General features: G+C 46.5%; 1 long non-coding RNA gene across 7 annotated transcripts in view; it reads left to right on the top strand.

The window, feature by feature from the left end:
* The window catches only part of LOC144312600 (uncharacterized), a 157,534-nt gene extending 133,820 nt beyond the window's left edge, over positions 1-23,714 (top strand). For 6 of the 7 annotated variants that reach the window (XR_013378101.1, XR_013378102.1, XR_013378104.1 and 3 more), the window contains 4 exons: positions 4,172-4,726; positions 15,835-15,888; positions 16,595-16,791; positions 20,130-23,714. This is a non-coding gene — a long non-coding RNA (uncharacterized LOC144312600). The remainder of the gene's footprint in view (positions 1-4,171; positions 4,727-15,834; positions 15,889-16,594; positions 16,792-20,129) is intronic. The other variant, XR_013378099.1, reaches the window with a different exon arrangement.
* Positions 23,715-26,413: the final 2,699 nt, after the last annotated feature.

Raw genomic sequence — 26,413 nt, 5'->3', positions numbered from 1 at the left:
AAACTTCTTGTTGTGATTTAGTTCTAATTTCAAGGCATTATGGTCTAAGAATATGCAGGGGACAATCCCAATCTTTTGGTATCGGTTCAGACCCGATTTGTGACCCAGTATGTGGTCTGTTCTGGAGAAAGTTCCATGTGCACTTGAGAAGAATGTGTATTCAGTTGAGTTTGGATGTAAAGTTCTGTAGATATCTGTGAAATCCATCTGGTCCAGTGTATCATTTAAAGCTCTCGTTTCTTTGGAGATGTTGTGTTTAGAAGACCTATCGAGTGTAGAAAGTGCTAGATTGAAGTCACCAAGTATAATTGTATTATTATCTAAGTATGTCTTAACTTTGGTTATTAATTGATTGATATATTTGGCAGCTCCCACATTCGGGACATATATATTGAGGATTGTTAAGTCCTCTTGTTGAATAGATCCTTTAAGTATGATATAGTGTCCCTCTTCATCTCTTACTACAGTCTTCAGAGTAAATTTGTTTATCTGATATAAGGATGGCTACCCCTGCTTTCTTTTGAGGACCATTCGAATGGTAAATGGTTCTCCAACCTTTTATTTTCAGGCTGCAGTTGTCCTTCTGTCTAAAATGAGTCTCTTGTAGACAGCAAATAGATGGGTCCTGCTTTTTTTATCCAGTCTGAGACCCTGCACCTTTTGATGGGGGTCATTAAGCCCGTTAACATTCAGAGTTACTATTGAAAGATATGAGTTTAGTGTCATCATGATATCTATTCAGTCCTTGTTTTTGTGGATTGTTCCACTGGACTTCTTCTTAAAGGGGAATTTTATGAGTCCCCCTTAAAATTTCTTGCAGAGCTGGTTTGGAGGTCACATATTCTTTCAGTTCCTGCCTGTCTTCGAAGTTCTTTATCTCTCCTTCCATTCTGAATGAGAGCCTTGCTGGATAAAGTATTCTTGGTTTCATGTTCTTCTCATTTAGGACCCTGAATATATCCTGCCAGCCCTTTCTGGCCTGCCAGGTCTCTGTGGAGAGGTCTGCTGTTACCCTAATACTCCTCCCCATAAAAGTCAGGGATTTCTTGTCTCTTGCTGCTTTAAGGATCTTCTCTTTATCTTTGGAATTTGCAAGCTTAACTATTAAATGTCGAGGTGTTGAACGGTTTTTATTGATTTTAGGGGGGGAATCTCTCTATTTCCTGGATCTGAATGCCTGTTTCCCTTCCCAGATTAAGAAAGTTTTCAGCTAGGATTTGTTCAAATACATATTCTGGACCTCTGTCCCTTTCGGCGCCCTCGGGAACCCCAATTAAACGTAGGTTTTTCTTCCTCAGGCTGTTGTTTATTTCCCTTAATCTCTCCTCATGGTCTTTTAATTGTCTATTTTTTCCTCAGTTTCCCTCTTTGCCATCAACTTGTTTTCTATGTCACTCACTCGTTCTTCCATCTCGTTAACCCTCGTCGTTAGGACTTCTAGTTTGGATTGCATCTCATTCAATTGATTTTTAATTTCTGCCTGATTAGATCTAAATTCTGCAGTCATGAAGTCTCTTGAGTCCTTTATGTTTTTTTCTAGAGCCACCGGTAGCTGTATAATAGTGCTTCTGAATTGGCTTTCTGACATTGAATTGTAATCCAAATTTTGTAACTCTGTTGGAGAGAGGACTGTTTCTGATTCTTTCTTTTGAGGTGAGGTTTTCCTTCTAGTCATTTTGCTCAGCGCAGAGTGGCCAAAAACACGTTGTATTGGGAAAAGGAGAAAAAGAGAGGAGAGAAAGAAGGAAAGAAAAGAGAAAAAGAAAAAAGAAAAAAGGAAGAAAAAAAGAGAGAGAGGAAAAGAGAAAGAAAAAGAAAGGGGTGGGGGGAAGCAAACAGAAATAAAAAAGCAAAAACAAAAAAACAAACAAAAAACCCCACAAAAACACGGGGGAGTATCTTTGATTCTGTATACTTTTAAGTCCCTTGACTTCCCCTGCAACTTGTCCGTCCAGCTGGTCTTCTGGGGGAGGGGCCTGTTGTGCTGATTTTCAGGTGTTAGCACTTGGGGGAGCTGCTCTGCCCCCTGCCTGGTGCAGGGCTCAGTGGGGGTTGTTTACCCCGTGAGGCCCCAGGAGGAACAACCCCAGTGGCAGCGGCCAGCTCTGGAGCCCTGGAGTCAGCTCCCGCAGTAGCTACAGAGCTCTCGGTCTGCAGGGCCTGGAGGCTCCGGGGCGGGGCCGCTGATCTGCTCAGCTGGGGCAGGCGCGTCCTTGCTGTCCTGGGCCCTCCCGGCCTCTGCCTGTCCCGGGGGGAGGCCGGATCCTGGGCTGTGTCCCGGCGCCCTGTGCTCCGGGTCTGCGCTGTTGGATTCGCGATCCCGCCCTGCAGCCCCCTCCGCGGAGCCGCCCCCAAGCGCCCCCGAGCTGCTCCGGGTCCCGCCGTGTGCTGCAGCCCTTAGAGAGCTCGGCGCACTCTCCTGGGCGCAGGTGTCTGTTAGTGTCCCAGGGAGCCCGAGGGCATCCCCACCCTCTGGGTCCTGCTCTAACTCCCCACGAGCCCCTTTCCGCCCGGGAAGGTTGGTGCAGCTCCTGCTTCTCCGGGACGGGGCTCTCCTGTCCTGGGGACACTCGCCCCGGCCTCAGCCCGGCTCCTCGCGGGGCCCCTCCCCCTCGGAGGCCTTTTGTTTATTTCTTTTTCCCCATCTTCCTACCTTGATAGAAGCGCGAACTCTTCTCCCTGTAGTATTCCAGCTGTTCTCTCTTTAAATCTCAGGCCAAATTCGTAGATTTTCAGGGTGATTTGAAGGTTATCTAGGTAATTTGGTGGGGACAGGTGACTTGGGGACCCTACTCCTCTGCCATCTTGCTCCTCCCTCTTGGCCAATTGATTTTTAACAAAGATGCAAAGGAAACTGAATTGGTCTGTCTTTTCCACAAGTGGTTCTGGAGCAATTATATATACACACACATAACCTTTGATTCACACCTCATATACAAAAGCTAAGTAAACATAGATTATATATGTAGATATAAAGCTGAAAACTATGAAACATTGTGAGGAGAACACAGGAGTCTGGAGCTCAGCTGGGATCACCCATTTCCATGTACACTACCCAGACCTGGCTGTGCACCAGGAGCCCCTGGGGTGATTATTATTATTATTTTTTGTATATTTTTTATTGGAGTTCGATTTGCCAACATATAGCATATCACCCAGTGCTCATCCCATCAAGTGCCCCCCTCAGTGCCCGTCACCCAGTCACCCCATCCCCCCTGCCCACCTCCCTTTCCACCACCCCTTGTTCATTTCCCAGAGTTAGGAGTCTCTCATGTTCTGTCTCCCTCACTAATATTTCCCACTCATTTTCTCTCCTTTCCCCTTTATTCCCTTTCACTGTTTTTTATATTTCCCAAATGAATGAGACCATATAATGTTTGTCCTTCTCCAGTTGACTTACTTCACTCAGCATAATACCCTCCAGTTCCATCCACGCCGAAGCAAATGGTGGGTATTCGTCCTTTCTAATGGCTGAGGAATATTCCAGGGTATATATAGATCACACCTTCTTTATCCATTCATCTTTCAATGGACACCGAGGACACAGTTTGGCTATCGTGGCCATTGCTGCTATAAACATTGGGATGCAGGTGTCCCGGCGTTTCACTGCATCTGTATCTTTGGGGTGAATCCCCAGCAGTGCAATTGCTGGGTCATAGAGCAGATCTATATTTAACTCTTTGAGGAACCTCCACACAGTGTTCCAGAGTGGCTGCACCAGTTCACATTCCCACCAACAGTGCAAGAGGGTTCCCTTTTCTCCGCATCCTCTCCAACATTTGTGGTTTCCTGCCTTGTTAATGTTCCCCATTCTCACTAGTGAGAGGTGGTATCTCATTGTGGTTTTGATTTGTATTTCCCTGATGGCCAGTGATGCGGAGCATTTTCTCATGTGCTTGTTGGCCATGTCTCTGTCTTCCTCTGTGAGATTTCTGTTCATGTCTTTTACCCATTTCATGATTGGATTGTTTGTTTCTTTGCTGTTGAGTTTAGTAAGTTCTTTTTATAGATCTTGGGTACTAATCCTTTATCTGATACATCATTTGCAAATATCTTCTCCCATTCTGTAGGTTGTCTTTTAGTTTTGTTGGCTGTTTCTTTTTCTGTGCAGAAACTTTTTATCTTAAGTCCCAATAATTCATTTTTGCTTTTGTTTCCCTTGCCTTCATAGATGTATCTTGCAAGAAGTTGCTGTGGCCAAGTTCACAAAACCATGGGCTTTCTTCAGAGAGCTGGATCAAATGATCTTAAGATTTGTGTGGAATCAGAAAAGACCCTGAATAGCCAGGGGAATATTGAAAAAGAAAACCAGAGCTGGGGGCAATCACAATGCTAGATTTCAATTTGTACTACAAAGCTCTGATCATCAAGACAGTGTGGTACTGGCACAAAAACAGACACATAGATCAATGGAACAGAATAGAGAATCCAGAAATGGCCCCTCAACTCTATGGTCAACTAATATTCGACAAAGCAGGAAAGACTATCCACTGGAAAAAGGACAGTCTCTTCAATAAATGGTGCTGGGAAAATTGAACAGTCCCGTGCAGAAGAATGAAAGTAGACCATCCTCTTACACCATACACAAAGAGAAACTCAAAATGGATGAAAGATCTAAATGTGAGACAGGAATCCAACAAAATCCTAGAGGAGAACACAGGCAACACCCTTTTTGAACTTGGGGTGATTTTTATAACACAGATGTCTCAGCCTCATGCCAAACCTAGTGAGTCCACATCTCCAAAAGAAGGGCTTCAGAATCTTTGTATTGAATGCTTGCTGATGATTAAGGTCAAACTCGGGAAATACTGCTTGTAAGGTGTCCAGGCCCTCTGGTCATTTGTCACCTGTTTCCCAGGCCCCACTTCACTTCCTCCTGACCTTATCTTCCATGCCACGGACCACTTACAAAGCATTACAGTATAGTTTTCCTTCTCATTCTGAAACTATCTCTGAGTTTGGATTAATTTTTAGTTTAGTTGGGTTTTATTGTTATTATTACTGTCACTGTTGCTATGTAGCACTGCAGTATAGGAACCACACGAAGTGGGTATTGCCTTACCCATTTTACAAAGAAGGAAGCTAAGGCTCTACTGTGAAAAGAGATCATTCATGCACACCCAGCTTCTAGATTATTAAGCCAAGAATGTAAATCCCAGTTTTACCTGGTTCTAAAACCCAGCTTCTTGACCATCACACCTGCAATGATTTAGAGGCCCTGGGAACTCCCACAGGGTTGGTTCATGTACTCATTTCTATTACAGACATACCTCCTGGGTTCCAGCACTTCACAGGTAACAAACGTGAGTGTAATGTTATCATCTTGCACTATGTAGCTTGATGGAGCTACTCTCTGGAGATACAGATTGTGATATTGTGATTTATAATCAGAAATATGTATTTGGTCCCAGCTCTGGCACAGAGCTCCTAAAACCTTGGAAGTTCCTAAGAGGTGTCTCTTGTTACGTTAATGAAGTGACTTCCGGACCCCACCTCAGGATGGGTGCTGGTTGCCAGCAGAACTAACCATGTGATTAGAGAGTGGAAACTTTCAGTTTTATCACCCTGGTTTCTGGGGAGGGGAGATGGGTGGAGGATGAATCAATTGCCAGAGGCTCATAATTTAATCATCAGTCATGCCCTCTGTTTTTTTTTTAATTTATTTTTTATTGGTGTTCAATTTGCCAATATATAGAATAACACCCAGTGCTCATCCCATCAAGTGCCCCCCTCAGTGCCCGTCACCCAGTCACCCCCCCCCCTTTCTACCACCTCTTGTTCGTGGAGGCCTTCTCTGTAAGTGAGGATGACAGGCAGGAGCCAGCAACTTGCTGGGGAAGGCACAGGTACACCCGTGCCCCCTCAGGTGGCAGGAAGAGAGAGGTGCCCCTGGGAGTACTCAGAGGCTGTGAGGCTGGGCAAACTGCCCATACCTGGGGCTGCTGCAGGAAGGTAGCAGGGGAAGGGGGGGAGCCTGCAGGCAGCTTCTGACCTCAGGGCCTTGGGAGTGCAGCAGGTGGCAATACAGACACAGACCCCCTAGAACAGTAAATCCTCCAGGCGCGGAGGCTTGGGGAGAAAGGCTTCCAGGGACATTGCACTCTGGTTCGGAGAGGGTCGTGCAGAACTCTGTTTTCAGCCTGCTAAAACTCTTCTCCTCACCCTGGCAGACCCCTCTGTAGCTCCAGTATGAGGTGGGAGCAGCACCTGCCTTCTGGGACAATCTATCTTAGCCTCTCACACGCAGTCCTTACCTCACCCAAACCTGCTGACTCCGACTCCCTGGGCAGGTACCTTAGTGGGAGCGCCTGCACCCTATTTACTCTGTTCCCAGCTGGCTCACAGGTCAGGGACATGGGCTTTTCCTGGGACCACTTCCCTTGGAGCACTGCGGAATGCAGCCTTCCCGTTTGTGGAGCCTCTTCGTCTTCTCTGTGCAGAGCCCCTTGAAGCCCTTTGTCCCCAACCCCTCCCTGCAATGTGTCCTCATGGATGGAGTCTGGGGCCAGGTGTGGTGGGACTGGGGGGCATCTGTGACTCATGCCCACCTTCTGCCAGGGCTCTCTGTCTTCCTGGGCCCTGAGAGCTTACCACTCGCCCCCCGGGCAGACCTCCCGGCCTTGGTGTGTGTGTGGCAGACCACTCTGCCTCATAGTCACAGCCTTGTACTCCGGAGAAGAAGTTCTTGATGAGCCCAGGCGCCTGGGTTTCCCTATGGACCCCATGCCAACTCCCTGCATGCTCAGGTAGGGTGTTTTGTTGTTCTTTGGCTTCTAAAGACAAAGTGTTAGATCAGGACCTGAGATCCCCAATGTAGGGTTGCTCTAAGGTTGGCATGTGCCCCGCTAGGCATTTGAGAGCTCCTGAGAAGCTGAGCTGCCTCTGGTAACTGCCATCCCCCTAGCTCAGATCCCCAAAAGATTTCTGGTAGAGAAGAGACCCCTCACCGTGTGGGGGTGTCCACAGTGCCATGGCTATAGTGTCATGCCGTCTTCCTCTGTTCATGAAATGGCTCCAAGAAAAATCTAGAAGTTTTCTCACATCTAAATCTGTGGCTTTGGCTCTTCTCCCTCTGCCTCTGCTTCTCCACAGAGTTGATTTTCTAAGGTGGGTTTATGCTCAACCCTAATATCTTCCCCTCCGATGTTTCCTACTTCGCTATGGAGGATCTTCCATGTGCTACAAGGACATCTCCCACTGACATCTGTTACTTGACACTCAGGCTCTGAGCTCATCCCTTTCTGAAGAAATACCCTCAGAGTTGTTAGCACATTCACTGCCCTTTGTCTTTTCTCGTCTTCTCCTCCATCCAGAGCCCCAGTTTTGTTCATGATGGATCAAAGCCAATTGTGACAATCCCATTGTCCTGAGTCAGTGATTGGCCTAGGAGTGAGCATGATCCCCAAAGTTTGAGCAGGGGATATAAAGGAAGGTCCTCTAGGAGACTTCTGGGAACATCTCTCTCCCCCAAGGAGAAGATAGAGTCCTTTGTGTTGAAGTGTGAAGTGAACATACAGTGTTCGAGAGCCATCTTGTGACCATGAGGGTTGACCTGCCATCAGATGGGAAGACCTGAGACCTTCGGAAGTGATGTTGCCTTCTTCTCTGGGCTTCTTGCAAAGTGACATAGTAAGGATCTATATTGTTTCGGCCACCATTCATTTGATAATTCATTACTTGCAGCTGTAGCTGAAAGCATTCCAGCTAATACACAGGGTACCTGGACGAGTATGCCATTGATCTGCTTCCACCCCTTGAAACTCCATCCTATACTTGCTAGCAAAATTCTTCTGCAACAAGGCCTTAGGTCATTTCCCTTATCCAGAGTTGCTAGGAGTTTCTGATGACTTACCAGTTTGAGCTGCAACTCCTTGGCAGGTCTGGCTCAAATAGAAACTGTCATTTGGAGCCTGCAGCTAAGGGAGTCACAGTGATGGCCACTATAGCCTTAAAGGTCCGTATAGATATTTGTGACACTGGCCATTGGGGGCCATCACTGGGACCTGCAGAAGTGATTTTCAGCAGTGCATCAGAATCCCCCAGAGGGCTTGTTAAAAACAAATTGTTGGGTCTTATCTCAGAGGTTCTGATTCAGTAGTTCTGGGGTAGGGTCAATTTGCAGCCATATTTTAAAGTCCATGCCCAAAATTTGGGTGCCTTTCTTAGTGTGGTGGTTAGAGGGTTTTAAACAGCAGGGCACAAGGGGCCAGGGTTGGCTTTAAGATGATGTATCCTGGCTTTGTCCACTCACTCAGGAAATTATAGAGGATGTCTACCCGGTGCTTTAAATGGGCCCAGCCTTTAACCACAAACATTCTAAATGCTGCTTTCAGAACAAGTGCCCTTGTTTTCCCTGCAAATGTACCAAGTTGTTAATTCCCTCATTCATTCAAAAACACTAAGTAGGCACCTCCTCTAGGTTGGGCTCTTTGCATATAAGAGCCTGCAAACACATGTCCTTATTGGATGAACCTTATAAGATGGCAAAAAGGGCATGATGAACCATGTTCTCCAGATGAGGACAGAGGACTTGATGAGGATGGAAGAGGTGAGACAGGACCCAGGTCATCTTTTTGAAGCCTACCGCTCTTTCTGCCATAGCCTATTGCTTTTTCTCCACACCCTGGGTGGGATGAAGCTGCCCCTTTGGTCTCTAACTGGCCCTTCTGATATCTGATTTCCAGGAAGAGGACACCTCACACTGATGGTGTGCATCCAGGTGGGCAGGCCCAAGGGCAGAGAATTCTCTGCTTTGTGCACACAGATGGGGATTTATAAAACTCACCACAAAGCCTAGCTAAACATGCACTGTCTCTCTGCAGCATGTCAATGCAAAGAGCACCAAAGAGCTATGCCGGCCATGTCCAGCCCCGTGCCTCTTGCCCAGTGGACTCTGGCAGCTTGCCCTAGAGGCAGTGCCCTGGTCATCTATTTCAATGCTCTAATGAAAAAATCAAAACCAAACCATTCTGGCTACCTTGTACCTACTGTTTACGTTTATGTGCAATACATGCTGTACTTTTCTCATGCCCAAAGAGGAAAAAAAAAAAAAAAAACCAACCCTCTTGGCCTATTTGAAGAAGGCAGGAGCACTTGGAGAAGCCTCCTGGAAGCATGTTTGCACTGGCCTGGGAAAATATCTCTGAGTGTTTGCCGATGGAGGCCTCAGAGGCCGAAATTCCATAGACTTGAACAGGAATAGTTAGTGGCAGGCCCACATGTCTTGTTGTTTCTGAACCTTGGGTATAATTGGGAGCAGCTGCTCTGGGCCAAGTAGGAATGCTTTATGATGTGCTGACACCTCCAGAAGATATTACAGGGAGCACTGGGTACCATCTCTGGAGGATGCAAATTCATGACTTTCCTGTTTGGAGCCCCAGAAGGCAGGCTCCCCATGCACGTGCTTGCTGCTAACAGCAAAAAAGGGGAATCTGCTATGCGTCACTTCTGCCCAGGGTCTGGCCATGCCTAGACCCCATTCTTCGAGGTTTTGGCCATCAAATGTGCAAATCTCCCCTTGGCAGCACACGCTGTTTCCCTCTGACGGTGCTCATGTTCTGTTAGAGATGCTTCATTGGTCACTCCTGATGGAAAGATGCATCGTGACTTGTGAATGAAGCCAGCTCAGACCTGATTTCCAATCCCAACTCTGCCACTTTCTAGCTATGTGACCTGGGCAAGCCGCCTTGGTTTCTTCATCCTTAAAATAAGGGTAATAGAACTTCCCCTCTAGAATAGTAATCAGTAGCTGATATTGACTGAGAGCTTAAGTGATGCCACCCAAGGTGCTATACGATTCTTAAGGATTATTTAACTTGTTATTCACAAAGTTCGCATGATAGGCACCATTTAACAGAAGAAGAAATGAGGCTCAGAGAGGTTAGGACACTTGCCTGAGGTCACACAGCTAGCAGGATTCGAATCTGCCAGAACACAGGGCTGATCATCACAATAACCAGTCTCTTACATTTTCTGTTGAACTGTTGTGAGGGTCAAATGTCATTCCAATTAAATGTCACTCAAGGCCTGGCTTGAGGTGCAGCTGCACTTATATTAGTTCCTATACTGGCTGCCCAGTTCCCAAATGAAGAAGACAGACACTGTGGGTCAGAGCTAGCAGGGGCCCCGGTGGGATTCAGTTTCCTATGAGGATCTATGTAAGGCTGAGCAGCTTCTATATTCTTAGGCTTGAGCAGTGGCCTTGGAGAGCCGAGTGGCACGATGGTTAGGTGCCTGGCACCTGATATGCAATAGTCTTGGGCATGTTCATTTGCTCCTATGGGACCCCAGTTTCCTCATGTGCAGGATGGGATGAGGACAGTTATTCTTCAGGGCAGTTATGAGGCCCAGTAAGGCAGAGCATAGCACATAGCATTGTATCTGACTTATAATGAGCACTCAGTTGAGGGAAGCTATCATTATCCCACCTTGAAGACACCAGATGAAGGGCAGAATGAGAGCAGGGAACTGAGCCTTCATTATGAAAATATTTTAGGAAACAGAAAGTCAAAAATCAAAGAAAGACACAACTATAATTTTACACCCAGCAGACCTCCCCAGTCTTGCTGTCTGTCATTCTCGGTGTATCTATTTTGAACCTTCCTTTTCAATGAAGCATGAAGTCCCATCCCCAGGCCACCTCAAGGGAAATATGGCAGATTCTAAAGATGCTGCTGAGGTTCAGCTTCTGCTGAGAAAGGCGGAGCACTGCATCCCTGAGAGCACAGGCTGTCCTGTACTTCTAAGTACCCTAGTCAGAGTTTGCTGTGTGTTAGGTTTAAGGCACATAATTAGTTGTGCCTTTTTCCCGAGACCTTTTAAAGAAATCCTTAAATCCCACAGAGTCCATCCACTTAACTCTTCTAAACAGTAAAATTATTTTTTGCATTAACCTTAAGAGAACTGAGTGGTTTGTAGAAATGTCTGAGAAACAGTCATTCTGTGGGGGCTGAGCTCTGTCATTGGGTCCACATTCTACCTGACGACATAGCAGAATTCTATTGCCCACAGATGGCAGGCATTGTTCACGACTGACACTGTATCCATGTCCCTCTTCCTTGCTGACAGTACTTTGGCTTTGTTCAGAGCAGCAGTGAACTCAGTCCCCAATGAGACACCCACTTCCTCACACATGCATGTAACTAGAGGCAGTCACATAACATTCTGGACATGTGCACATGGGAAAGCTTGGGAGCTCTGTGGAAGTATGTGCTTTCTGCCTCTTCACTTATTTCTACCTTGAGCACAGATGTGATAGGTGTAGCCATAACTGACCATGTAAACAAGATGAAAAAGAGAAAAGAATCGCAGGGACAGTGGTCCTGACATGACTGAGCTGCTGAATTATATAATCAGCACATTCTGTCTGCAGGTATATCATGTGGGAAAAACAAAATCCCTCCTTGGTGAGGGAGATGGCTGTGGTAGGAGTTGGGATGACCAGATGACTGCTCTGGGGCAGATCCCTGAAATGAGGGCATTGTGGGTTAGGGGGCAACCCCCCAGATACCAGCATTTCCATCTCACTCTCACCCTTCCTTTCCCACAGGAGGAAAATTGGTTTAAGTTACTTTAGTTGAATTTTTTGTTACAGCCTAAAGTATTCCTAACTGTTAAGTAGAACTCCATGTGACCTTTGGGAACCTAGTTAAGGAAAACTGAGAGGGAAATTCAGGGCTGAATTTTTACTCTCTGATCGTGGTATCTCCACTCTTTGGGGGTTAGAGCTTGACTGAGTGAACGGTTGGAATGCAGCAGGCATGATCAGAAAATCTAGATCAGGAATTCTGGCTGTGTCACAGACAAGAAAAGAGAAGTTGATGAAGGTCCCTGGGTCACAAACACATAGCCAGGGAAGAATGTTTTCTCAGAGAACATCTGGGTCCGTATTCTTGTGTACCCCCTGGATTTTCATCCACTGTCGTCAAATTAATTACCCTTTCCTGAACATTCTGTGCCTTGGCTGATCCATTTCCTTGACTCTGAAGTTCCTATCATCTTCTCTTCCACCCTCTCTTCTGGCTTACCTTTCAAGGCCCCACTTGGTGACCTCTTCTTTCTGGTCCTTGTGACCACTGCCATTCCTCCCCACCCACACATGATGCATTGCTCCTCTTGCTAGGCTATCTTACTTTCCTCCTCTGACATATTTTCTAGCCCTCCCTTATCCAATAAGTGCCTATTCCTTGACACCAGGCTAGACATTTCACATATAATATTATAGTCCATTGTAGATATGCTTATGCCACCCACCAGAGTAGGATTTCTTTGAGAGCAGGAGCTATCTTGACCATTTACATTTTTTCCAGAGCCCAGAATGATATGTACAATCAGTGCTTGAGTGTTCAAGTCTGTTCTTTGGACATTGTGTGCTTTGGATCACCAGTTTCCTAGGGTGATCTTAGGAATTATACACCAAAAGGATTCCATGCTCCAATAGGTGTGGACATAGGTAGACTGTAGGAGATTTTTCAAAGCCCTACCTATATAGTGAATCACCAAGAGGGAGATTGAGTATGCAAAGCTTTTTCAGTGGATTTGATCATGGGAACTCTTTGTCATGGAGAACCTTGAAGGACTAAATTGTTGAGGAATGCATTTTAGAAACCCTAAGTCAGACAACTCCTTTATCTTAAAAGGAAAGCGTAAGCTGGTGCCTTTCTCAAGGTCTACCAGCTGGTTGGAGGTGTAGATGAGCTTTAAGACTGAGGGCCTTTGAAAGCATACCATGGGTGGCCTCAGGGGTCACTAGACAGTCAGTGAACTGTGGTTCAAAAGGCAGCAGTTTGAAGCATCAGGAAGACCTGGGTCAGATCTGGATTTTCCACTTTCTACCTGAGTCACCACAAGCAAACACTCCAATTTCTCTGTCTCCAATTTCTCATCTGTAAAATGTAGCTAATCATGCCTATCTCATGTGGGAGTTGTAATGTCCTAAGGGTCTACCATGTAACAAACTCAATGAATGGTTACTGTGGAAGCCAACAGATTCTCCAGACTTCCAGGGATGTGAGGAAAGATCTTGCAGAACTAGAGGTAAACATTAAAAAAGAATTAACAGCATTTTGGGTACACATACCAGTGATATATAGAGATCTAGCCAGGAAAGACTTTCCAAATGAGAGGAAGAACTCTCCAGCCCAATATTATCAGTAGGACAAGGGCCTGTTCATTCTGGACTCTTGCTTCCTGCATCTAGGGACCAGTGGGTGCAACAATACCCTGATATCCCTCAGTCCTCAAAACCAGCTTCCTTCCCCACCCTAATGGCCATCTTTCCATGGCCCTCCACACCCCAGCATGGGCAGCAGTGCAACCAGACCTGCACATTCCTGTCTTCCTCCTCAGACTGCGGTGATCTGGCCTCTGTCCATCTCTCTTCACCTTCTCCCTTTCCTCTCTCTGTCACACCCTGTCTCAGTGACACTGATTCTCCCTCACTTCCCAGTACCCTCTGGGCTCCTCCCTCTCATCTCAGGGCCTTTGCAATCTTCTTTCCTCTGTCTGGAAGCCTTCCCTTCTCTTTTCTGGTTGAACTCTTCTCCAGAGCTTATCTCAAACGTCACCACCTCAAGAGAAACCTTCCCCTAAATGCCATGACCAGTTCCTCCACTGTTACCTGTTTATATCTTTCCTCTGTTTTTTCTTCATCCTAAACACTGTTAGTAAAGATACATTTATGTGATTTAAAAAAAATAATGTCTGTCTCCCATTCTAGAGGACAAGTTTCATGAGGTTTGCTTTGCTGACCGTTGTGTGACTGGGGCCTAAGCCTGCTTGGGCACAGCAGTAGATGCCCAGCAAATATTAGGTGAACTTAGACAACACATTTCTTCTGGTTTATTTTAGGGGTCCATGGGTCCCATAGTTTACTGAATGGAGTCGTTTTCTTTGTGGGCCTGGGAGGGACAGACTGGGAGGTTTGCCAAACCTGCTTCTTACAGTAAACAGCTGGTGTTTGAGCCTTGCATGGCCAGGCAGAGGGGCACCTTGGGAAAACCTGTCAGTGAGAGCCCGTCTCTAACATTGTCTCCTTTAGGGATTCGTGGGAGAAGATTCTTCCAGCCTTCAGTAGAGCATTTTCTGCATACCTCTGACACATTCCATTCTTCACTCTGCAAATTTTGGAAGAACTCGGGTGCCTTCCGTTTTGCTTCAGCTGCTGGGAAGCTCCAGTTGAATTCACAGCCACTTCATATAATCAAATGACAGCTCAAGGCTTGCAGTTTGTATGCCAGCCACACCCGGGATTCATTTTCTTTTCTACTCCCATTTTTCTTTTGTCCTGATTTCTTACTGTATTCATTTTGTATCCCAATGCATGTATGGGGCACTGCCAGCCACATCAAACTTTTTGCAATGATTTGGATATTTTTAAAAATTGAAGTGAAATTCATATGCATAATATTAACTATTTTAAGAAAGATTTTATTTTTTTCATGAAAGATACACAGAGAGAGGCAGAGACAAAGGTAGAGGGAGAAGCAGGCTCCCTGAGGGGAGCCCCATGTGAGACTCGATCCCAGGACCCTGGAATCACGACCTGAGCCGAAGGTAGAGGCTCAACCACTGAGCCACCTAGGCATCCCCATAAAATTAACAATTTTAAAATACACAGTTCAGCAGCCTTTGGTACATTTGCCGTGTTGTGCAACTAGTACCTCTATCTAATTTCAAAACATTGTCATCACTTCTAAAGAAAACCCCTTGTCCTTTAAGCAGTCACTTGCATTCCCCTGCCCCTCAGCCCCTGGTAAACTCCAGTCTGCTTTCCTGTCTCTATGGATTTGCCCATTCTGTTTCAGTCAAATGGAATCATACCATATGTGGCCATTTGAGTCTGGCTTCTTCCACTGTGCATAGTGTTTTGAGGTTCATTCACAATGCAGCATGCATGGACACTCCATTCCTTTTTGTGGTTTGTTTTGAAAGATTGGTTACAAATGTGGGTCATCGGAGGCTGGGAACATTTAGGTTCCTCTAACATGTGAGAGGAGGAAAAAAAAAATCTTTCCAGGTCTCTGTAGAGTACATAATATAGATTCCCACCCAGAAAGCCAAGGTACCATGGACGATTCAATATTACATTCCAGAGGTCTTGAGACATGGGCACTGGCTGCCTCTCTCCAGAGATATCCTCCCAGAATAGACAGAAGTGTCAGCATTAAAATAATCTTGGCAGAAGTCCCCATGCCAGAAAGATAGCCACAAATGTCAGTGCCAAGATACATGGCAGTGGGAAAGGGGGTTCTAAATTAGGTCTCGGGTGGTGAGTAATATTGACTCGGGTCTGGTGGGGCTGACCGGTCATCTATCCCTTTGGATGCATGTCCCTGATTTGGCAGGTGGTGGGTGAGAAGGGCCTTGGGAAGGCTGACGTGGAAATGCTGCCAAGAAACGTAGTATGATTTCCAGCACTAAGGCACTCCATCCAGGCCAGAAGGCAGTTGAAGGGGGAGAAATAAAGGGAGGCCATGGATCCCAGCTTCTTGAGTGGAACTTAGGAAGGCAGACACAATGACCATTCAGCTCAGGGAAAAGGGCTCCACTTTAATGTGTTGATTGATTATTGCCACTGAGGATGATCACAGAGATGACAAGGGACTGGCTTAGATGAAAATGGCTGCAGAAGCCACTTCGACCTGACCTGGTTCCCTTCTGTAACATGACCTGAGGTTCTTTTTAAATTTAATTAATGGCTTGAAAATGGTGCTTTTGGCATTCAGAGGAGGCCTAGGTCTAAGATGACCCTGGGAACAGATTTCTGTCATGTTATCTCTAAATATGTCAACTTGGGTAAATTTCCTATCTGATCCTGAGTTTTCTTCTCTGTAGAATGGAAGTGATAGCGTGGTTACCTCAAGGAGCTACAGTGCCAATCAAATGCAGGTGAGACATTGGCATTGAGACAATTGTTTCTTAAAGGCTTCTTCTCTTCTTCTTTCTTCCTCTTCTAAATATTAAGGAAAAACCCAGATTTTAGGGGAGTCCAGCAATCAGTGATGCAGTGTGAGACCTGAAAGTGGGATGTGAGAAAGCACATGGATAACACGGGAACACCTTACAGTTGAGAAGCCTTCAAAACGTCCAGTTGGGAGAGACAAAATAAATTGACGTGAGAATCAATTTCAGGGAAACCTATGACAGGGCATAACAAACGTGAAGTGGTGTGTACAGTCCCTTCCAGTCAGTTGGTGCATCTCTTCTGGAGAGCCTCAATTTAAGCGTCAATGGGTGAATGCCATTCTACAATGCTCTCCATGCCAACACCAACACGCCATGTCAAAGGGATCTATTTGTGATCAGGACCTCCCACCTCCAGCCTACTGTAGAAACTGCCTGGCACATAAACACTTTTTTAGTACTTTAAGTTAGCACTGAATGAGTACTTCCCTTGGAAGAAGGCCTGTGCTAAGCTCTTTGTACTGACCATCTCCTTTTTTCATTATAGCAGCCCTAGAAGGTAGGTCATTGTATTGATAGAGGAAAGACATGAGGCTCTGAGGCAGAACACACTTGCCCAAGGTGACAAGGGGAGCAAGTGGTAGAGCTAGCCTTTGACTCAGGCAGCTGGACTTCTGAGTTACTGTTCCAGATTTCAGGTTCCAGTGATGGCTTTCAGCAGTCACACCTACTGGGTGCAGGAGGAAGGGGAGAAGTGATCAGTGTGGGCCCGACTGGTTGCTGAGAAAGACTCAGAACACACTGTGACATTGCCAGGCATATTCACGGTGAAAGCTTCTGGCAGCGGGACACAGCATCCCCAGAGACGGCACGGCTCTATCACACAAGGTGAGGAGTACTGATATCATGCAGGCTGCGCAGCTACGGTGTGGGCATGACAGGAGTGAGAAGGCCACCTGCCACTTAGAAAGGAAGCTTGAGAGCAGAGGGCTTGGAAGGGGATGCCCTCCCTGGAGTCACACCTGGATTTGAGAGCTGGGTCAGCCACTTTCTAGCTGGGGCCTGAGAAAGTTCCCTTTCACCTCTGGGCTGGTGGTTTCTTACCTCCAACCTAAGGATAGCTACCCAATGTGATTATTCCTAGGATTAGAGATAATCCTCACAACATAAGAAGCACAGTGCCCCTTCCCCGATGTAAATCTTTGTTCTTAATACTAGTAATAGTGGTAAAATGAATGGTATTAATATGAGTGTCTCTATTGGCGCAGTATTAGTGTAAACCCTCGTCTCCTTTGAATAGCTTTGCCAATTCATAGTGAAAACCAAGAGCACCCACCTCTTTGGATAAAGTTCTGGAATCACCCTTAGAATAGAAAGTGAAGAAAGTTTGTGTGTGTTCGTGTGCATGTGCACACACGTACATTTGCCTGCACACGCATGCACCCATGTGTATATGGTGGAGCTATGGATAGTTTCAAACATGGCAGAAGAAGATGATGGTGCTATAGACCAGGCACAGTATGTGCCAAGTGCTGTGAGGGCACAAAGGAGGAACTTATTAACGCTGTCAAGGAGTAGACAGGCTTTCAGAGCATGCAATGTCTGCATGAGCCCTTGGCAGATGGGAAGAAGTCAGCTGGGTAAAAAGGAGAGGGGAATACAAAGGCATGGCCATCTTCACAGAGCTTGCCTGGTTCAAGAAACAAGTTCAGAGGCAGCAGAGGCAGGGAGCTTGGAGGAGGGACCATGGCACGTGGCTGTGAAGGTGGGTCCTCTCCCGACTCCTGCCCAAGCCAGAGTCGGACTTTCTGCCCAAAGGTGCCCCAGGACACTCGGCCATGGTTGGTCCAATGTGGGCAGCTGTGTTCAGGCAATCCCATATTCCTGGGCATGTGTCTGTTCCAGGGACCTCGGAAGGGAGGTGTACATAGGTGAATGGAGTGGGAAGGAGCTAGAAGCCAGACAGGGACTCAAGGAAGGGGGCCGAGAAGACAGTGCTCTTTGAGATACTGGACCCCTGAGGGCGTACATAGTCTCTGCGGTGAGCCCTGCCAGGGTGACCTCCGACAGTCTGCAATTCTCTGTGGATATGGGTCATGGAGGTCGAGGGTGGAGATAGTTCTTGGCGAGGCACATCATGGTCTGGTACATCTCATAATTTCCTTCGGAGGCCTCCCTGCATATGCTGTCTGTCACATAGATGTCCACCGGGGCCCCCATCACTTCTGACTTGTTTTCCCAAAAGTGCAGCTGGATTTGCTCAGTGCCATCTGCACTGTCTCACTGGCCACCCCACCTGCTCATCTGTTTACAGGCAGTCAGACAGCTGGCCATGGTGGGGGGAACGCTGTGTGACCACAGAATGTATAAGGTTGACTCCTCCGATGGGAGGACCCTGGGGCCTTTACCTTGCTTGCCCTGTGGTCACAGCTGAGGGATGGGCCACGAGTTAGCATCCACTGTGAGTGAGACCTGTGTTAACAATAATAACAATAATACCATGATTAATCAAGGGGTATTTAGGTATCATACAGATATCTCATTGAATCCTGCAACCCCGTGAGATCAGGACAGGTCTATTCTTCCTGATGGGGAACCGAGGCTCAGAGAAGTTATGTAAATTGTCCAAGGATCCACAGTCAAATGGCAGAGCTGGAAGTAGGCCCTGGAAGCACGGGACCCTCCAAACAGGAAAGAGCATTCAAGGCCCTTCAGATTGTGTCCTGATTGGCCTACCTAGCTTCAGACCCTGCCTTGACCTCATAGCCTCAGTGTCCTGCCGGCTGTTCCTGGTGCTCTCTCTGATTTCCAGATTCCGTACCTTTGTCCCTACAGTGCCCCGGCCCAGCTCTGGCAAGTGCCTCAGAGGGACCCCACCTGCTCTACAGGGTCAGGAAAGACTCTCTTTTTCTCATCTGGGGTCCAGGACCACAGAGTCGGTGATGACATTTTTAATTCTAAGGATGCCTCCTGTTCCTTGTCAAAGATTCCCAGAATGCAAAAGGGCAGGAAGTCAACCTCTCCTTTCTAGTATCTTCACCACCCCCAATTCCACTCCCAGATCAAGCCACTGATGGGTGGTTTGCCGTGTGTGCTCAGATGTTTTTATGCATGTGAAAAGATGTCATATACATACACACAAATGGGATCAAACCACATTTCTGGAGGCTTTTCTCCATTTGCCTCTCCTCCCCTGGCCCTGCAACTATTCTTCATTTTTCTCTGCCCTGCTCTGTGTCTGGGAGGCCAATCCCTACAGACAACAGCACCTTGGTCCTCACAAGCTCTGGTTTCTGAGTGGGGTGGCCTAGACATAGAAGGGTCAGGGGAGGAGAGGCTGAGGTATTTACTCCCTCCTCCCCTTCTGCTTCTGCCTTAACTTCCCTGTGGTTCTCGAAGTGGCCAGACTCCCTGAGCCCACAGGTGATGTTGGACTTTTCTTCCACAGTGCAGCTATCTCTGGAGTCCAGTAACCTTCGGCATTCCCTTGTATCCTGAGGCCAAGTGCTTCACAACGCCTGTTGGTTCTCTTACCCTTGCCCTAGCACCATACCAGTTTTCTCATGACACCCCTTTTCACACCCTTGCATGCTCTTCAGTTTGCCTTCTGCTTGCTGCCGGAACTCTGTGACACACATACCATTCTGGAACTTCTCTGCTCCTTAGCACTGCACTGTGGGCTTTTTTTTTTTTTTTTTCAATATTTGTAGCTGTGTATCTATTCTTTAAAAAAATTATTTATTTAAATTCAGTTTAGGGGATCCCTGGGTGGCTCAGCAGTTTAGTGCCTGCCTTCGGCCCAGGGCATGATCCTAGAGTCCGGGGATCAAGTCCCATATCAGGTTCAGGTTCCTTGCATGGAGCCTGCTTCTCCCTCTGCCTGTGTCTCTGCCTCTCTCTCTCTCTCTCTCTCTCTCTCTCTCTGTGTTTCTGTTTCTCATGAATAAATAAACAAAATCTTTTAAATAAAACCTTAAAAAATAAATTCAGTTTAGTTAACATACTGTGTGTTATTAGTTTCAGGAGTAGGATTTAGTGATCCATCAGTTGCATGTAACACCCAGTGCTCATGATATCATGTGCCCTCCTTAATGCCCATCACCCAGTGACCCCATCCCCCCACCCACCTCCCCTTCAGCAACCCTCAGTTTGTTTCCTAGGATTAAGCATCTCTTATGGTTTGCCTCCCTCTCTATTTTCATCTTAGTTTTTTTTTTTCCTTACAGTGTGCACAGTGCTTCTTTCTGGGAAAATTATAATCTGGAGTTTGAGACCAAAAATAAATAGTGACCAGGTAAATGCAAATGGTACAGAGGACTGTAGAGGGCTTGAGTGAGTTGCCCTGATGGAGACGAATAGGGCTGGTCTCCTGTCCTACTGATAGACCATCGTCAATTTCAGCCGTGTCCACTGGTGGATATTTAGGGTCTGTCCACAATTTCACTCCTTCCAGCAACGTGGCAGCAAACATTCTTGTTCCTGTATCTTTGTGCCTTTGTCCCAGCATATCTGGAAAGGAATTTGGGTGTGGGTGGACTTAAAGTGTGCTAGACTCAATAAATGATGCTGAAGAGCATCTCTTCCCAGAGCAGCCCACGCAAGATGAAGCCATAACTTCTTTGCCCTCTAGGGTGCCAGAGGAAGTCTCGTTCAGGATAGAGCTTGGTGAGAGCCAAGTGTCTCTGTCCTTCCTGGAACTAAAACCTCATCACAGACTTTCTCCTTTTATTCAAAGTGGCAATAGCACGACTTGCCTGCTGTCCCTTTCCCTGCCCTCCACAGCTATCTTTCTTCCAAGGAACCTTGGAGTTGATAGAAGAATGTTGCAAGCAAATACCACAGAGATTTTTTTTTTAAAAATGAGATCCAAGAGAAAAGCCTGGAAGCAATTACTATTTCAACCTTTCTGGTAATTGTTTGAGTAAATGTTTAAAGAGCACCTAGTCTGTGCTAGTTCTATGCTGGTACTAGGAAAACAGGAATGGATAAGCTGTGGTCCCCTCCACCCCCGGAGCAGCTCACAGTCTGGGGAGGGTAGGAGTTAATACAACATTTTCTACAGCTGTCAGGGGACCTGGTGCATCAGAATTATGTAGGAACTTTTCAAAAACTTGGGTCCCAGAGGCCCACTGTGGGGGACTTTCTTGTTTAGCACATCTGAAGTGGGGATTGGGACTCTGTGGTATTAAAAGCCCTCCAATGACTGACATTCAGGGTGCGTTGTGAGCTATGGCTGTAACATGTTCACACCAGTACATGATGTGGGCACTTGTGTAATGTATAGGTGGCAGACCTTCATGGCCAAACCTGGTATTTTGTGTGGCCTTTAGTTTGGGCTTGCACGTATTAAAAAAAATAGTTTCCAGCCTCTAATAGAAGATATCTCATTATATTTTGGATTTCATCTCTTTGAAAAATCCTAACAACTTGCTATGATAGTTGGCCTTTTGGATGGAGCATACATGCTCCAGTTTTATGTAACCCCCCAGAACACCCCAGTGTCTCTCTTGTAACATTGTTGCCATGTTGTTACTGGATTAACACTACTCTTTTTCTTATGGTAGAAGGAAAGGAAAATGAAATACTTCTGTGCTGTTATCTACATCAAAAGTCAAAGACTGTAAGACAGATCAAAAAGTCTGTGTGCGTGTGTGTTTGTGTGTGTGTGTGTGGTGTGTTTTAGATGAGAGAGAGCATATTTCTTATGGAACTGTTCGATGGGCACATCGAATATGTCAAAAGAATATGAGCTCAGTCTATTTCTTTCATTTATGCTCCCAGCCTGAGCCCCACGTACCAGTGCCAAGAACCCTAGATTAAAGGTGAGTTGGGGGGGAGATCAAGAGCCTGGATTCCTCCAGCCCCTTCAGCCATTAACTCACTGTGTCACTTTGAGCACAATGATTAATTCACCCTGGTTGCCCTATAAAACAGTGGTTTTCAACTAGGGGAAATTTTACCCTTCCTCCAAAGGGATAGCCAATGTTTTGTGGCATATTTTGTTGTCACAGTTGGAGGGAGAAGTTGCCATTGGCATCTAAGCAAAGGCCAGGGATGCTGCTAAGCATACTACAATGGACAGGACAGTCCTCCACACGAAAGGCTTATCCTGCCCAAATGTCAACAGTGTTGGGCTGAGAAACTCTATTATAAATGGAGGAATCCACCCCTTTTAGCTCTGAAAATCTAAAATGTTACCCTAGGAAAACACACACCTATGGCACACACACACACACACACACAATACACAACTTCCAGTTTGGGGGGGTGGATAATGCCTCAGGAATGGGTAGAATCTTGAAGGGTGGGTAGGATGAGAGAGAGGGAGAGGTGTTCTATTGAGTGGGAGCCATGAGTAGAGGCAGGGGAGGAAGAATGCAGAGCACGGTCATGGTCACAGCATGGTAAGTGGCCTGGTTTGCCTGCTTGTTGTGGGTGGTATAGAAATCCATGCCAGAGAGGCTGGGGACCAATTATTTGGGGCAATGTTATCAGTGCATGGGGTGACTGTGTGGCTGATCACAAATGGTCCAGGTCTTTGTCCTTCCAAGATATGGTAGGATTATACTTCCAGCTCAGGTGAAGTCGGGGCTGGCCATGTGGCTTGAGTTAGCCTTTGAGTAGTGAACAGAAGTGGTGAGATTTCACTGTTGGGTGTAAGTGTTAAAAACCAGTGCATTCTTCATACTCCTCTCTCTTTTCCCTCTAGCACAGTGACCCTCAGCATGCAAAATATGGCTGCTTCATCATTCTGGAGCTCTGAGCAACAAGAATGAGTGTGGGCCCTGCCAACTCACAGTGAATATGGGCAAGAAGTAACCTTTGTGTTTTAGGCTGCTGAGATTTGAAGGTTGTCTATTACTGCTGCAGAACATGACTATGCTGACTGATTTAGATGGAAGTTACTGGTGGCAACTAACATGATTGTAGATGGTATAGAGAGATGTCATGAAATTGTACTACATTCTTCAGTGAGAGCATTTGCCTATCTGGATGATGCTAAGGAGTGTCAATATGGTGTTAGACTGCCTTTAACACCTGTATAATATATCCTGTGCTCTCCTTTTTAACAGAGACTGGGCACAGGCTCAAATTTCTGTATTTAGCTAAAATTTCATAGCATAGTTTTAAAATTGCATTTGATTTTAGGGTTGCCTTCTATTTATGGCAAGTTTTCCATTTATGGTAGTGATATAAAAAGTTTAAAAATGATTAAGTAAAGAAAGTGAGTCATTTAAAAGACTTCTATAAAGCCAGTAAAACATAGGTGGTACGTGCTTACGACAACACTCGTAAAGGTGGTTTACAAATGACTAAAGTTGGAGAGTAGAGCTCATAGCATGTGGCAAAATTGTTGCAGAGGTGCGTCAAGGTAAAAGGTGTTATCACAACAACAAACACAATATTAACAATAATATTTCCAGGCATTCTTCAAACAACAAAATGAAAGCAGCTGTCACACAATATGATTCAGAGGGACAGAGAATGTAATCCATGTTCTCCATGCCATCCACTGCCTGGCACGCAGAAGAGCCCCCACTGCTAATTGTGGAATGAGTGATCAGTGGGCAGGACTTGGTGTGATTCTACACTCACTAGGTGGATGGTCTACAGTCTTGGGAAGGCCTTTGCTCTGCTCAGCCTGTTGAGAAGCTTCTGTGAGCACGTCTAGGAGACTAAGCAGAGTGCTAATAACTCTGCAGACAGAGGGTAGGAATGTGAAAATCCCTAGGTGTGGGGCTTGGGGAATGGGAAGAAGGAGCCATGGACGCTAGGCCGTGAGCCAGGAGAAAAGGAATCCCAGGCCGTGTATGTGCATGTGTGGGTGGGAATGAGGTGGGGGGGGGGTGGCGCAGTTGGAAAGGACCATGGAGAACACATTTCTGACAGGAGTTTTGCAAAGCCCAGCTCTGACTCAGCAAGGGAGAAGGGGAGATCGTGGAAACGTTGGGGAGGCTTGGGCTTTCTGAAATGCACTAACAAGGCTATCAGTTAACTTCCCCTCTAACTCATTACAGCCCCATTTCTCTGCCCAGCTGCGGTGGTTGGGGAAGAAATTGCTCCTGGTGAAGTCCACCTTCATTTAAGTCCCAGTCCTGGATGAAGGCAGCATGTTGGCCTAGATTGTTTTTCAAGTGCTGTCCAATGTGTTTCCTTTGGTTCACCCAAAGCTGTTTCGCAATTGCTGTTAAAAATTATAACTCTGAGGGAGGATTTATAAGGAGCCAGGAGTTTGCCTACTTGGACAACACTGGTGGGCAATATCCAGCTTAGGCAGTTGTCTCCTGGCTGAGAAGGAATCATACTGCATTCCCGAGCAGGAGGCCAGCTCCTTTCAACAGAGGATCATGCCTATGTCTTAAGAGCAAAATCATTGCATCTCGGGGTGTTGCGGCCCTTGGAGGTTTCTCTGACATGTGACCTAAGAGCTGTTGGGAACACCTGTTGAGTGTGACATGGCAGCAGTAATTCAGAGGCTAAACTGTAATGGGGAAAAGATCTCTCTGTGAGACATGGACATGGCAAGTCAACTGGGAAGCGCCACCAATCAGAGCCTTGGCAAGAGGGAGCCCAGTTCAGCTATTGCCTTTTACTGGAAGGATAGTAAGTATCAAATTTCCCAAAGCAGAGAAGTGTGCAGCTAATTCATTTTACATAACCTGAAACCTCAGTCTCAAGATGCATTTCGTGCGGACATGTGAAGCTGTGTGAGCTGATGCCACCTATGGGCAAGTTATGTGCTGCAGCCTAGCTCTATTAGATGCCATTTCCAGACAAAAAGCACCATAAAGTCAGTAGATAAAACGTGCAAAGGAGTTTTAAAAATATAGTTATAAAAGTTTGTTGGAGTAGTTTGTTTTACAAGAGGGCCATACAAGCTCTTGGAACTGGAGACAGAAATCATTAAACTGTACGCAAGAGGATGGAGAAAATTGTATTATAGGGATTTTCCTCCAATAGACTCTGCAAAATGCTTGCTCCGGACATGAATACCTGTAAGATGTCTCTGTTTTTGTGTGGTCTTGTTGCTCCCACTCTTCCTGTGATATCCTGGAAATTACTCCAAGTCTTCATTAGGCAAGGTCAAGGACACTCCTTAAAAGGGGAACAGTGAGATGGAGTATCCCTTTGCCCTTCCTTCCATCCTCCTTTCTGGGGCTCCAACAGCCTCCTTGGGCCATGAGGCAAACTAAGCATGAAAGCAAAGGCTAAGGCTGAGGAAGCAGAAATAGTGATGGAACTTGACAACAGTGACTGTGAAACAACCACACCAGCCCTGGAATAACTACTTGTAGAGTCATTTTAAATTAGAGAAAAGTCAGCATTATTTTGTAGAAACCACTGCTCTTCTGGGCATAGTGCTTTCCTAGCAGCTGAACTTAATCTTAGCTGAGAGACCATCTCTCCTGGACTGACTTCTGGCTGAGATGCCTCTTCCTTTTTCACTCCATGTAGAACCGACACCCAGTGAACTGCCTCAGCCTGCTTTGTAGGCCAGAATGTTCTGTTTCTTGAGTTCTTGTTCAACTTCAGGTGGTTTATACAATCATTTCTAAGACAGAAGCATACGCTGCCTGGGTGTCTCTTGGCTAAAATGTCTTTCAGATGACCTCCCCCTTGTCTTCTGGACAGTACTCAGGTTGGGCTGACCTTTGGCCAACATGTAAATGCACACTTGTACTGGCTGATAAATGTCAAACATCACCACGCAAGTTGTAAACAGTTGCTCCAAGTCCCATTAGTGCACTCTAGTCTATCCCTGCTTGCTCCCTGTAACCACATAACCCAGCAGCATCTAAAGGCTTACCACCCAGGGAGGTGAGGGCCTAAGACTTCGCTCTAATCATCTGCTTAGTGTTTGTTCAGATTGAGTGATGCCCAGGAGGCACCTCTGCAACCAAGTGTGTGTAGGAGAGGCCGCACACATCCTCTATACACCATCCTGGCATGGGAAGGAAGGGACCCTAGCCTGGGTACTGGCTGGGACATGCTAGGATCCAGAGCCATGTTCCTTCCCATCCTGTCACTGGTGATCTGCTGACTCTGATACTTGCACTGTGACCAGTGAACTTATGGCTTGTTCTTGGGGCTCAGAAATGTCCCAGGAAGTATTGGCCCACCCCCTAGACACTCAGGGGATGCAGACCCCAGAGACTCTCACTTTGTACCCCATTGTGCTCACTAGCCTGGCGAACCACCACCTCCAGGGGTTGGCTCTCAGCATCCATGCCATGCAGGCACAGAGCATGGCCAACAGAGCGCCACCAGCTGGCACCTCTGCTACTCCAGACTGCACAGCCCAATATATGGGACTGCATCTCAGGTCACTTTAGTGCAACTCCCTCCAAGCTCCAGACCTCGTCCTTGCTTCTGGGGTTCTTCTATAGTTTCCTCCCAACTCTTCCTGGGTGTGAGCCAATAGGTGCCTCGATCCCTGTGACCTGCCCACCAACAGGATTCCCCATTTCTTTGTGTTACCCTGGCAGTGTGGGCCAGTAGTTCTTCGGAA

The sequence above is a fragment of the Canis aureus genome, chromosome 4 (genome assembly GCF_053574225.1).
Source record: "Canis aureus isolate CA01 chromosome 4, VMU_Caureus_v.1.0, whole genome shotgun sequence".
NCBI lineage: Eukaryota > Metazoa > Chordata > Mammalia > Carnivora > Canidae > Canis > Canis aureus.
This window is presented reverse-complemented; position numbering and strand designations above follow the sequence as displayed.